This window comes from Gobio gobio, assembly GCF_949357685.1.
Source record: "Gobio gobio genome assembly, chromosome: 14".
In the NCBI taxonomy this organism is placed as follows: Eukaryota; Metazoa; Chordata; class Actinopteri; order Cypriniformes; family Gobionidae; genus Gobio; species Gobio gobio.
In genome coordinates, this window is record NC_137107.1 from 8,088,002 (window position 1) to 8,103,232 (window position 15,231).

General features: G+C 37.8%; 1 protein-coding gene across 1 annotated transcript in view; it reads right to left on the reverse strand.

Annotated features, from left to right (window-relative positions):
- The window catches only part of stk32a (serine/threonine kinase 32A), a 136,491-nt gene that overhangs the window by 81,824 nt on the left and 39,436 nt on the right, over positions 1–15,231 (reverse strand). The gene's annotated exons all lie outside the window — the stretch shown is intronic.

A 15,231-nucleotide genomic window follows, 5' to 3' on the forward strand; every position in this document is an offset into this window, starting at 1 on the left:
GTTGGGGTAGGTGTAGGTGTAGGTGTAGGCGTTAATAAAACACAATCTGGTAAGTAGCAAATTTATTTATTGTTATTTTATTGTGAGATTTTGCCTAATTTCCGCCTATTGCTGTACCCCTTCTAGCCACAACTCTTCTTCGCTGTTTTAGTGTATCTCTGTGGCAGAACTACAGCGCCACATACTGGCCTGGCATGGATACTACATCGTTTTGAGTCAGTATCAGTGGTTTCGTGTGTACATAGATATTTCTTGAGATGAGGGGAAAAAAAGATTGGATAGGGAAAGCTCTGGCTTTGTGTGGATGTGGCCTAAGTGTTTAACTTTTTTCTCCATTATCCAGAACGGCAGCAGAGCTGAAAGGTTTGTTTGAGCGGCGCCCTATACTGTTCATGCGTGAATTTGCATTTTTACGTCAGCCTGAGGTTTATTATTTCAATGTTGGTATGAAGAGGTCTTTACATTTTGCACAAAAATAGAACTTTTTGTTATTAAAAAACAGCCCAGATGAGAAAATGGTGTCCCACAGGGGTCAGTGCTGGGACCAAAGTTATTTTTATTATATATTAATGATAGTTGTACAGTCTCTGAAGTAGTGAAGTTTGTATTATTTGCAGATGACACAAACATATTTGGTTCAGGAGACAACTTACAGCTACTTTCGGAATTAATCACTTCAGAATTTAAGAAAATAAAACAATGGTTGGATACTAACAGATTATCGATAAATTTGAGTAAAACTACATTCATGGTATTTGGAAACTGTAAGTCAAAGCAACACGCACAAATACAGATAGAGGAGGCTAACTTAGAAAGAGTAAATGAAAATAAATTTCTTGGAGTGATCATAGATGAAAAGATATGCTGGAAGCCTCACATAAAATACATCAAAACCAAACTGTCCAGAAGCATTGCAGTTCTAGCTAGGGCTAAGCATATGCTGGATCTTAAATCTCTTCGTATCTTGTACTGCTCATTATTGTTACCTTATTTGAACTATTGTGTAGAGGTTTGGGGAAGCACTTACCGACATTCACTACAGCCGTTAGTCATAATGCAAAAAAGAGCTATGAGAATCATTCATAATGCAGGATTCTGTGAACATACAAATTCATTATTTTTGCAGTCGAGATTATTAAAATACTACGATCAAATTGAATATCAAACTGCAGTATTTATGTTTAAAGTAAGAAATAGGTTATTGCCTGGGAATATACAAAAGACGTTCTCTGAGAGGGAAGGAGGGTACAACTTAAGGGTAAGGGGAAACTTTAAGACTATTAGATTTAGAACAACAAGGAAAAGATTATGATTATCAATTTGCGGAGTTAAATTGTGGAATAAACTAGATGAAAAATTAAAGCAATGCCCTAACATATTCCTCTTTAAAAAAATGTATACAGAAAATATTTTTAAGAAGTATCAAGAAGTACTGTAGGAAAATAGGAGAGCTCCTCTGTTATGACTTGAAATACTTGTTAGTGGTCATTGTAAAGTATGTATGTATGTATGATTATATGTAGGTATGTGTTATGTGGCTATAGGGGTATAGATATGTATGTGTATATATAGAGATGTGTATATGTGTATGTATATATATATGTAGATGTGTATGTGTATATGTATATGCGTAGGTGTAGGCATATGTATGTTATTTAAAGGAAAACAAGAATTAAAGGGGTAGGAGTACATAAGTTTTACTTCTTCCTACTCCTTTTCGTACATGAGATAGAAGCATGTTTATACAGGAAAGTAAGATTCTGTTTTCTTTTTCAATTTAATTTTCTTCTTTACTTTTTTTTCTTTTCTTCCTTTTAAAATGTTGGAACATTATTGTATTTTATTATTATTATTATTATTATTATTATTTCTTCTCTCATGTTCGAAATAAAGATATCAAATCAAATCAAAATCAAAAAGTAACGCAAAAGTAACGTAACAAATTACTTTTTTTTTAAAAGTAACTAAGTAACGGATAAGTTACTTTTTAAGGGAGTAACGCAATATTGTAATGCATTACTTTTCAAAGTAACTTTCCCCAACACAGTGGATGCATTTTTTTAAAATGGAGGAGGAAAAACTTAGTTAAGTGTGTAAAGTGTTTAATAGAATACCCGTGTACGTGTTGACTAGGCCTAAGTGGGTGCTAAGGCGTTATGGGATTGGGCGGAGCCTGATTGTTCCTAACTTGGCACTTCACCTTGGCCTACCTCAGGAAACCTGTTGTTGGTGGTTTTGGAGTTGTTTTGTTATTTTGTACAGGATGGTGAGTTTTTTTTGTTTAGTTATATTAGCATAGAGGGAAAGCATAGGTAAGAAAGCTGACCCGGATTCTTTTGTGTTTATTTTTTTTCTTGGGAGTTAGGAAGGTGTAAACTCCTAGGAAGGAGTTGTAGATTAGTTAGCTCACCAGTCCTGATTTGAGTTTTGTTTGCTTATATGTTCCTTTGTGGTGTTTGTTTCGTTACTTTTACTGACAATAAATTTGATCTCTTTCTTGCCCTGGCCACTGCCATTTTGCTTGTAAACCTTTTTTGAACGGCTTTTTATGTTGGTACCTAATCAGGGTTGTAACAGATATTCTCTACAGTCTATAGTTATGGCTCTATAGTTATGGCTCTGTCCTATAGGATTGTTTGGTCCGTTTCTTTATTTAGCAGTCAAAAAAAAATACAGTTTGTCCATGTTTTTATAAAAAAAATAAGAGCACACCTCTTCTCCATAACCATAGCACAAAGAGAGCAAGTATGAGTTACAGTCCTAAGGCAGCTTGTTGTAGAAATTAGCAAGAAGACATGTATGAAAAGCCATTAGTTGTAGAAAAGCAAGAGGTAAAGGGAAGAAAACACATAAACTAAATGTTTTTTATTTTCATTTTAAGCTGTTAAACTCGGAGCGGGGGATGCCAGAGTCAAACAAAAAAGTTGTCGTCCTGTGACTTCATAACCTCTTGCTTGATCAACAAAAAATAGGTAAAGCGTAGAAGCTTGGCTTTATAATGGCAGCCCAAAATTTGAAGACCAAAAAAATGCATCCATCCATTATAGAAAGTGCTTCTGTAGCGAATCAATGGACTTTTGTAAGAAAAATATCCATATTTATAATGCATTAATACTAAATTTCTCTCCGATACGTTAGGAAATTAATTGAAATGTGGAGGATTTTAACTGTGACGAGTGATTGACAGGTCAGTTCATGGTGACAGGATGTGACAGGTCCAGCTTGTCTACTCTTTTGCTACACACTCAAAAGTATGTACTTTATCTTCACCAAAAGAGTACATTCTTTTAGGGTGTAGTATAAGTAGGCAAATTGGGACGCAGCAATGCTTATTTGCCTATAGCCGGGTACACACTGTGCAATTTTGTCACTGAGACAAATTTTGTCACTGATACAAATTTTGCAAATCCTAAAAGATTCCTCTGATCCTAAGCTAAAATCTGAAGTCTTTGATTGTTAGTTTGACATGTTCACTGACAGCTGATTAATGATCGCTGAGATCTAATTTGACCTCAGACAAAATTCTGTCAGTATCAGAAGATTTGGTGCACAGTCCTGCAGTGTGACTTCTCCTACGACGACCGTCAAATTATCAATTTTTTCAAGACAAACTATGACCAAAATGAGCGCTAGAGATTTCTTTGTAGCCACCATTTCAATCCCGCGTGTAATGCGGCTCACTGTCACCGAACGCGTCATTGATTGATGATAAAAAACTCGAGTTTTGGACAAGTTTTCTTATGTGCGTCCATTTATAACATGCCTTGACTATCGTACAGTCTGAGATCTTATTGTGTGACATGGCTTACAGCGGGATCATGTTCGCCCGGTTTCACAGTGTTCACCCGACCTAAGCCAAAGGACTTCCGGGATCTGACGTGGCACGATCATGACACGGCGTCATTTGAAAGTTCAAAGGAAACTGGATCCTAGGTGAGGTGGGATGATGTGAAGAGACCAATAGGACACTCTCTTACAGCTGGAGCACGCTTGGACTGGGCTGATCGCCCTTTATTGACAGGTCTTGATTTACCGCCATAGAATAGCCACTATAGAATACCACCACTCATCAACCAGGATCTTATTACTTGTTACTTAGGCCACATCCACACGAAGCCAGAGCTTTCCCTATCCAATCTTTTTTTCCCCTCATCTCAAGAAATATCTATGTACACACAAAACCACTGAAACCAACTCAAAACAATGTAGTATACATGCCCAGTATGTGGCGCTGTAATTCTGCCACAGAGATACACTAAAAATAGAGAAGAAGAGTTGTGGCTAGAAGGGGTAGAGCAACGGGCGAAAGTGAGGCAAAATCACACAATAAAATAAATAAATTTGCAACTTACCAGATTGTGTTTTTATTAACGCCTACACATATCCCAACCCTAAACCTGCCCTTACAATAATGCAAATACAAGAATTAAATGACACAATATTGATGTGCACATGCCCAGTGGCCGTAGCTGTATCCCTTCTAGTCTTTACCGTGCGGGACGTGGTGTGATGACATCATCGTTACACAATACATACGGTTCGACTGGACACGAAAAACGCAAGGGTGTCGGTTTCAGATTTATCCACTCTGGGACCCGGTTTCACAAAATACCGGTTTCAGGCTCCTAAAACGCCAGATCCGTCTGGACGAAACGCTGATACGATAAAAAAAATTACGCATACAGCTAAACATGTCTCCGTGTGGACGGGCCTTATTCTATGTAATTATAGCTATTTTTATGCTTTATTGTGGTCTTATGTTCAGCAAAACACTTGTTTTACACTTGTCTTGTTTTGAGAGGTTTTTTTGTATTTTTTACTTTTGATTAAAAAGGCTTTGTTCCAAATGCCATCATTTCATTTTCAACACAAAATTAGGTTCAGATGCAGTTGACCTGATTGTGAAGTCCAAACTTAATTTTATGAGCTTCCAAATATACTTTCTAATAGTCATCATGTCAATCATCAATAATAACAAAATAAATCAATAAATTGCATAATTTTTTTGCATAAAGTTTTCTCAGCAGTGATGCAACATAAGAATCTTCAAACATGATCTATTTTTTTTTTTTTTTAAGGTTTTCTATCAAATGAGACCAGGCACTTGTTTACATCTGTTTTCTTTTTTTCTTTTTTTTTTGAGTTATAAGCCATTACTTTTAAGTATGCCACTTAGAAGTGAAATCATTAAAATGCCTTCAGGGCGTAAGAGGAATATAATAAACTGGATAACTTCTGGATAACTCTCTACTTGGCAAGAAAACACTTTTTTCCTGAAGCATAAAAATCTAAAAACTATATTTTGTAACAGGCTAGTAAATTGCTATTATATTAAGCTTAACTGAGCTCAGAAGAATTGGTTTTCTTTGGATAGATATCAAGTCTCTTATTAATTTTGTGTGCTGTTGCTCAATTAGTTCATTTCTATCCACAGACAATCTTTTCCAATCCTTTGAGCAGTGTTATTTTAGCATCACAGAGATACTATTATAGTTTTTTTTCATATTGAAGTGGTCATGAATTAAGAAATCAACTTTTGCTTGAGCTTTTGACATATAAAAGTTCATCGTAATATAAGAATATCCTGTTAGTTTCGGAGCTGAAAACTTCCTTGTAAGTCAAAGAAAAGCTTTTATTGACAGCTGGCTCATCAAACGAGATATCTGCGAATGTGCTTCCCTGTGACGTCAGAGAGCAGCGAAACATCGCCTAAACCGAAGAAGAAAAACGCCTGATTCTGTAGCCCCACCCACCGATTTGCGCTTGACATGTAGTAGGTAAATAACCTACGTGGAGCTAAACCGGATTGAGCTACCAAGCAATAAACATGCCGTTGAAGATTAAAAAGTAGTGTGCAGTGCCTGGTTGTGGAAGAACACAGTTGCTGCATAAGCTTCCTTCAGTTTCCAATATCAGGAATGCGGTTGAACTTTATTTTTAATGAAGATGGGTAAGACATTGCGCGTTTGTTCGCTTCATTTCACCACAGATTCTTTTATGTACAAGACACAGGTCGTGACTGGATTTGCAGACAGAATGAGATTGAAAAACGATGCTGTGCCTTCTATATTGGATCTGACAGGAACGGTGCAACACACTTATGTAAGTAAAACATGTTTTTTATGTGATAGTATTGCATTGTTACAGATCGTTTGATAACTATGTGTCTAACTAAACATAATTAATGGTAACTTCGCTGTCACAGGCTGGAGTATCCTTTGTATTTGAGGTGTTGTTGGTTCATTGTCCTGCGATTCGGGATCAGACTCTGGGTCGAACATGTATGGGCAAATCATTCCGGTTGCCATTTTTCCACATTGGAAGTTTTCAAAACAATTCCTCACATGTACTAATGGGGGAGTGGAAACTCATTATAATTTGCAAAGCTTATCCAATCATAGCCGTGGGCGTTTACTTCCAAGTCTTCAGTGCGGCACACCTATAAAAACAGAGCGTTCCAGGAGAGAGGCTCAAAACCAGGGCAGAAAACAGCCTATTACTTATTCATTATGATGGTTTTGAATGTAAAATACACACGCAAATGTCATAAGGTGACCTCAGGCAAAAGTATAATAATAATTTTTAAAAAGCCAGTTCATGACCCCTTTAAGAAAAGATTTTGCTCTATATATTTTTCTTCTGTTTTAATTTCAGTTAAAGTGTTACTTTTTTTAAATATATATGTGTACAGTGTTTGATTAAGTTTTTAATATTTACATCTTATTATATACAGTTATTATATACCGTTTTTTAATATTTAGGGTCAGATTCACTAACAGCTTACGGCAGAGCAAACCCTCTTTTGGCATTAAAAAACTAAGAAGCGGCGTGAAAAATCAGCAATGAAAAAATGTAGACAAAAAGGCTGACCTCATCGCATATGCATTTGTAGGAGTTTCCCTTTCAGAAGCAACATTTATGGGAGGAGAGTATTTAAATAAATCATGCAATGTGATTTATAAAAGCTTGCTGTAGTCAATTTACTGGTATTTGCGAAATTATTTAATGCCCAAAAAAGCATGTCTTAACCCATTTTGTGCTTGACATGGCAGGGATAGTTGCTGCTAGGAGGACAGAGAGTGTGTGGTAGAATGGAGAGAATTTTCTCCACTCGAGTTCATTTATTTGGAAAGCCAGAGGAAGATGTTATCCGAACATATCAGTTGCCAAGCCACGTTCTTCAATTTAATTTGCGGCGCTGAGTTGTTAGTAGATGGCCCGCACCTGATTATCATCGGCTTCGCTTCTTTACAACTCAAACAGCAAACAGAAGGTAAAAACTTTAAAACTTTGGCATCGTCAGATTTTCGGTGGCATTAATTTTTTTCATTATCTATAGCTGTCTAATGACCCTTTGAGGCTGCTTGATTTGTATTTCAGGGCTTCACAGAGATCCTGCACTACTGAAGAACACATCTAATAAATTACTGATGACAAGGAAAAGGACAGGGCACGGAAATGTGCTTAAGATGTCACTATGAGATGTGTCACATTGATTTTAAACTGCACTTTGATTGACAGGCTTTATTTGTCAGTTCGCAATGCCTGCTCAGCGGCCCTTGTCAAAGAGGGACTGAATTACACCATGGTGCTGAGAAAGCATAAGGTGTGAGCCCACTTGGTCAAGGTATACTTCCTGTACAAGCACAATGGTGGCAAAAGATTGATCCATGTTGAGTGCATTTGGGGGGCCTTTGGCCCTGTTTACACCTGTCCTGATTTCTTTGAGGGGAGGGTCTATGGGCGGTAGATATGCGTGGTTAAACCGCGGATCGGGCCGATGACATGACGAAAAAATATATTTTCATTAAATTCGGGCGGGTGGTGGTTGAACCAATCAAATGAAAAAAAATTATACATTGTTAAATATTGTTGCAGCGCCTGGTAGGCCACTAAGAAAACCTGCAAGCTATGAGCCCAGCTGTCAGTATGGAGGCCTAAACGTCTCGTAGATGAGACTGCCTGGGTTATTTTGCTACGATATTAGTTATATTTTAAAACAGCCAATCATTGTAGCCTACTGCTCAGGGAACAGGCATTTAAAAGAGAGACATCGGGTAATGCAGTGCGAGATGTTCAGAAGAACGCAAGAGCTAAACTTCTACAAGCTCAATAACATCCACAGCAAAAAAAGAAGGTAAGAAAAATAGTGGAAAACTTTGCCCATTAATTAGATGTGCAAGGCAAGCAGGCAAGTTTTGGGGTTGCTATGGACAATTAAAAATGTGAACATACATGTTGCACTATTGTGCGCTGGACTTTCAGCGATGAATAGAGTCTGCATTTATTTAATATCGAGGCTCCATGGTTTGTTTCTTGTATGATTGTTAGGCCTGCTGGTATAAAATGAATTGCAAAATGAAGACGTGCTCTCTTCCCATGCAGTCAAAATAACGTTTAATTTCTTCAGGCTCGTCCTGGTCGTCACCCCTGCAGTGGTTCCCACCGATTAGAAACCAATTTGTGGTGGTGGGGGCTGGGGTTAATGGGGGGGGGGGGGGTATCGATTTCGATCTCGATTCAGTATCAATCCATATGTATATAGCCTACTATACATATAAGGAAAAATAACTTAGCCTTTTTAGCTCTAGTTTAAACTTTTCTTGGGTTAAATTAGATTTGCTCGCATTCATTAATATTCACTTGTATGTTAACCATGGCATTTCAAATGAAATGTATTATTTTTCCAGCCACAAAATTACTCTAATTTGCCTCTTTGCATTGGAATTTTAACCTTAATTACTACACTAATTGTAATATAAATAAGAAAAATATTAGAATAAAAATATTTTAATTCATTAAATGGTCATTAATGGACCATAATTATTGCACAAATAGTAGGCCTATTTAGTACCAAAAGATCTCCTCAAAATATTCAATAAATATTATTAAACTAAAATATAGAACATTTATTTAATTGGAAAATAGTTAAGGTGTATGGTCACATTTGACCACCAATGAGTATAAGTGTGAGCAATTAGTAAGGAATAGCCAAGGGCTAAATACAAGAAAAATATTAGCATTAATGTTAACAATGTTACATCTCCATCACTCTCCATAATAAAATGATACTGTAAATAGTTGACGTAATAATCAATGCACACTATGCTGTACTGTTTACCAAAAAATGCAAATACCTGTATAGTGAAACTATCGTCTATCCATTCAAACGTATTGACAGCGCAGGTTTGTTTGGAACTATTGAGCTTTCCGTGAACCACGTGACCGTGCGCGCCGCCGGGAGATGAGAGCATGTCGCACCTCTGTTTTTCAACGCCTCTGGCTTTAACTGCTTCATTAGCGCCAAAACGCAATTTATTGTTTGAATTTCATACTAAAACTTTAAACATTTAAAAAGCTTAGACTTTGTTTCATATCAAAAGCAGGTTTGGCCATTTGAGAGCGAGAGACGCGCGTGAGTGACAGAGAGAGAGAGAGAGAGAGCAGGGAAAGGAAATGCAGTTGAAGGAATACGCATGTTTTAAATAGCTTAATTTAAAAAAAAGAAAAAAAGAATAACGACGCGCAACATGTGGTGGCCAGTGTTGATTCTGTGGCGCACCGCCACGAATTAGTCTATGTGTGGGAAACACTGCCATGACATGACAGTGCGTAAAGTTAATTAGCCTATAATGTAAATTACTTATTATTTTAGTTGAGCTTTCTTTCTTTTTGCAATAGGCATTAGTGAGCTAAATAGCAGAATGTTAGCCTGGGATAACCCAGACAACTTCCGGCAAATTTAGATTTGCTCTGCAAGTAGTCTGGCAAAGAGCCCATTCAAACCCATTTCTAAACCCTAGAAATCGCGGCACCAATCAGAAACATTGGGGCGGGCTTTACACGATGACGACAGCGCAGCGACATTGAAGCAGATTTGCCGCGTCTGTTTTAAGCGATTTAAACTTTTCTTTTTCGTTAAAACCCGAGCAAAGAACAACACTCGAAGCCTTCATATCTAAAAAAGATGTTATCGCTGTCTCACCGACTGGATTCGGCAAAAGTCTGATACCAGCTTGGCCCTTTGGTGGCTAAACGAATGGGTCTTAGAGAGAGCCCTCTGGTAGTGTTAATGTTTTACAAAATAGTTTTAAGTCCTTTTCAGGCGAGAATGTAGATGTTTAAAGCTCAAATATGCGGTTTATTTATAAAGAGAGCGCCTTTTTAAAAATTTGATCTGCCGTTTTCGGAGTTGTGAGCTCCAGTGGTTCAGCGGCGCTCAATCGATCATTGAGCCCGCCGAGAGGCGCCTTTCCTCGGCCAGTCCTTCTGCCGTCTGCCGCTGGCTCTGATGTCTCTGAAGTGGTTAAACATAAGATATGATTCGTCTCGTCTTGTGTAGATCTAACAGCTGATCGTTGCTCTCATTAATCTATAATTTGTTCCCAGACTGATCGTTTTGTCTGAGGGCAAAGTGAAGTTTCATAACTTTATATTTTTACGATATTAAACTTTACCGTTGTTATCTCCTAGCGCTGACTTTGACTGAATTGCTTTATTTATTGTATAGCTTCTTATACCTTTTACTTATACTTTTATAATTGCTATTGATGATCACACATAAACTGACATTTAACAAAAAGAGACTGGGTTGTGTTTTATGTCATATTTAATTTATTACAGTGATAATCATATAGCCTATATGTGTGTGTGTTTTTTAAAGTGTAAACGAAAAGAGGCTGGGTTTTTTATATTTCGTTTTGTTATAAACATGCATTGAAGATATGCATTGCCTGCACTACATATACAAATATATACTGAGTGATACTGTCAAGAGCATTGTAGGCGGACTAGTGTCCTCCCGTCCTCGGGAGTTTGATCTCCGGAGTCAAACTTGGTAAGTCACGGACGCAAGTCAGAAGTTCGCGTACGAAATATGTCATAAAACACCACTGCCTCATTTCATAAAAAAAAAAAAAAATTCTTAAACATAATAGCCACACGAATGTGGTTCAGGCAACGCGTAGCTAGGCCTACATTGATTATCTTATATATTTATAATAAAACGAAGTATAAAACACCCTGCCTCTTTTTGTTTACATTTTAAAAATAATATATTAAACATTAATATGTGGTTTAGGTAAGGTGACCAGATTTCTGAAATGGAAACCGGGGACATTTCCTATTTGAGAACACAAGTACAGACAAGAACGAATATTGAGAGACGCCAGAGTTTCTCCGTCGCTCTGCATACGTCATCTCCCTCATCGCTCTGATTGGTTTGAGGTCTATCCAATTGCGCCGAGAGGCATTTGAGCGACGCCCGTTGGTGACGCCCCATTGGAAATGATTTGTCTATGAAGCTTTGCCAGACCATAACTCAGTTACTACTGAGAATGGTCTGGTTTTAACCAGGCTAGCAGAATGTTGAAATGATGTGCCAAATTGCGTTTTTTATTACAATGATAAAATTGTACAGTAGCCTATTCAGGTATGGTCAGGTTTGCCAATGTGCGTTTTATTTAGGGTGTTTATTTATTTCGGTCCCTGTGCGCCGATTGGAGACGGAGTTCACTGCTGATATTCTGGGGATACAATATTCATAGCCAATAGGCTATACTAGTAGGGACTTTGGCCTTTAAATATCTTTGCTGCATTGGATCAGTATCTTTTCTAGAACAGGCAAGAGCTTTCTAGCCTCGTGGTTTGTGCCTCGCCTTAAAACAATCAGGCGGGCGGGTGCGGCTTTGAATATTGGTCAAAAAACGTTGGTGCGGATGGAAGGCGGACGGATGACGAGTTTTGTGATGCGCTTGCGGATGAAATAATAGCCCATCCGCGCATCTCTAATGGGCAGGTGTTTTTACAGATCTATTGATCTAATGGACAAAATAAGCTCACGCAATTTACATATGAACGTGACCGGAGACGACTGAGAAACACACGGAGAGCATCAGCTTTAGTTTCTGCTCTGACAGACACAAGACCAGCCGAACACTGTGAGTGTGTGTTAGACATCAGGAATGGAGAGGGAACATTGAGCTTGGGACGTTTCTCATCTTCAAACCTAACTTGGGTCTCCAACAAAAAGTTTAAATCCCGTCTGGTTAGCGCGTCCCATAATGTTTAGCATTAGGTCAGTAGGAGAAGAGTAGGGCGTCTTTTAGAGGCTGTTCCAGCGAATTAGACCCCGTTTACACCTGTATTTAGTGTCGTGCACTCATGATCCGATCGACCAAAAATGCATATGTGGGCGTGGCCGCATTAGCAGATAATGAGGTGCTAGCGAACGACTGACATCTCTCTCTTTTCAAACAGATTACATAAACTCGAATTACATTGTTTAAAACCTGACATTTCAACGTTTATTTAGACACATGTCTCATGTTTGTGTGACAAGTATTCACTAAGTTACAGTTAATTTTCTTTCTGAGCGTATCAGAATGGACTTCATTGAGAGAGGCTGCAGATGTTGCATCATGTTTGTTTTCTTTATTTAGCAAAAAGCACAACATTTTGTTTTTATTGTGAGTGTACACAAATAAAAGTAGAAACTTAACAGATTCGACACTTGCTTATGTGACCTAAATCGGCGGAGTATTTTGAGTCTATTTCACACTGATACGAAAAAAGCGAGTGCCGACCTCTAGGGGTTAATACCAGATGTAAACAGGACCCGTAATGAAAATGATTCTAGTTGTTATAAACACAAGCCAAAATTATGTAATTGTCTCTACAACTGTTTAACCAGTTTAAAACCAGCTAATTGCATAGTGCAACATTATTCATAATTAGAATACGTCCAATAAAGTGCAATGGCTTTTGAATGAGAAAACTGTAGTCTAAATGCTACTATATTTTTGTTTTAGACAGTCAGACTTTAGGAGAAGAGGATTTAACTTTTGCCACAAACCTCATGTTCACAAGCAGAAGAGTTTCTGCAGTCTGGGGAAACACACTCAGTGTGAGACAGGAGGCAGAGTGAGAGCTCTCCTCTTTAAATATGAAGAAGGCTGTAGTCTCAGTTGGCCATCGGAGTGGAGCCTGTCTACATCTCATTTAAAAGTAATTAGGCTTGCAATGCAAGGACCACTGCTATACCTGAATACTGCACAGATAAGTATTTGTAGTAATCGTTTATTGCCAAACATTTTACTGCAAAAGTGTCTTGTGTAAGCAATAAATGTATCACAATATCTTAGATATCTTAGCCATCCAACCAGGGTGTTTTGTGGTTCGGAGAATTGATCCTGGTTTTATCTGACCACAAAATATTATAATATCCTATACAGTTGGGTGACATAATCTCATGAAAACCTGTCTGGGTCGTAATTTTACCCAAACATAAAAATAAAAAAAAGATATTTTGCATAAAGAAAATGGGTCAGACATTACTTACTTATATAATAATAATCATAATAATAGTTACATATTATTTGTTAATAATAGTTAAATGGTCATTAATTACTCGCCCTCATGTCATTCCAAACCCGTAAGACCTTTGTTCATCTTCAGAACACAAATGAAGATATTTTTGATGAAATCCGAGAGCTCTGATCCCTCCATAGACAGCAATTTTATTAACATTTTCAAGGCCCAGAAAGGTAGTAAAAACATTGTTTAAAATAGTCCATGTGACTCCAGTGGTTCAACCTTAATGTTATGAAGTGACGAGAATACTTTTTGTGCGCAAAAAAACAAACAAAATAATGACTTTATTCAACGATTTCTTCACATCTGTGTCAGTCTCCTACACTGTTTACGTTGGTCAGATCCTGCGTCATCATCACACGCATGTGTCGTGGTGCTCACGTGAACAGCATCGGCCAATGGTAAGCCGGCGTTCTGACGTAACTCGGAAGCGCTGCACTGTATTTACTATGTCAACAGCGTAAGAGACTGACACAGATGTGAATAAATGGTTGAATAAAGTCGTTATTTTTGCGGGTTTTTCTCACAAAAAGTATTCTAGTCGCTTCATAACATTAAGGTTGAGCCACTGTAGTCACATGGACTATTTTAACGATGTTTACTACCTTTCTGGACTTTGAAAGTTCTAATTAAATTGCTGTCTATTAGGGATGTGACGGTGAGGAAATTTTCCCCCCGGTTAATAGATGTGTGACAACACCGTTAATACCGAAGGGGGTTTTTAAATCACTAATTCTAAACCGAAAGTAAAATGCGCACGGCCGCTCAGGCATTTATAATGGTGCGGAGCAAACAGAGTGTTTTCGATGAATTCACTGAACTGAAAACGCGGCAGTGGACGTGCACCGTGAATGCACAATTACAAACTAACATAAATAGGTGCTTTTATATTTCGCTTTGAAACCAAATCTTCCGCGATCATCTGGTCATTCATCTTCTGCCTCTTTGATGAATAAAATCTGACTCCTGCTGTGACTCTTGTTCAGCTCATGCTGTATTCATCAGACATGCTCAGTTTTTATTTGTAGAGTCTGTTCTCTAACTGAACTCAATTATTTTATTACTATTTTATTACTATAAAAAAAATCTAAATGACCGAGGGGGGCGGTAACACCGGCAACACCGGGTCTGAGAGCTCTCGGGTTTCATCAAAAATATCTTAATTTGTTTTCAAACGAAATTACGGTTTGGAACGACATGAGGGTGAGGAATTAATGACAGAATTTTAACTTTGGGGTGAACTAACCCTTTAAGGCTTGGTTAAGGTGTAACAGTGTAATTATCGTTGTAATTACCAGAATTTATTACAGCTGTAATTACATGCAGGTATTTTTTAAAACACAATGTAAAAACATGTATGTCCAAAATAAGTGCATTGTATCAAATCATTTGTATAAATGTTAGTACATAGTAGTTAAAAACACTTAAAGTCCCAATATGTAATTTTTCGACGCTAGAGGTCGCATATTCAAAACAAAGATGTATCTTGATGACGGCGAGATTTCGCAGGGCTTTTATTCTATCAGACGAGCGCTTCCACTTCTTCCGCTCGTGTGTATGTTTGTAGTTCTGCAACAGCTCTCTCTCTTTCGTAATGACTGCGACGTGGCCTCGCCCACTTTACTGCGTGTTCGCGGGGGCAGTGTTTATGTTAATAGCAGGTGTTTATGATGTCACCAACCCGGGAAGAAGCTTGTTGTAGCCCAAACCGGCCGTTTTTGTAGGCAATAAACTGCCATAACTTTAAAAGACAATATCTCCGTTTGCATTGAACTTTCAGCACTGTAACTTTGCAGATACTGTTTATGCTCAAGCAGCAAAATTACACACTAACTAAAGTTAAAAAAGTGAAATCGCATG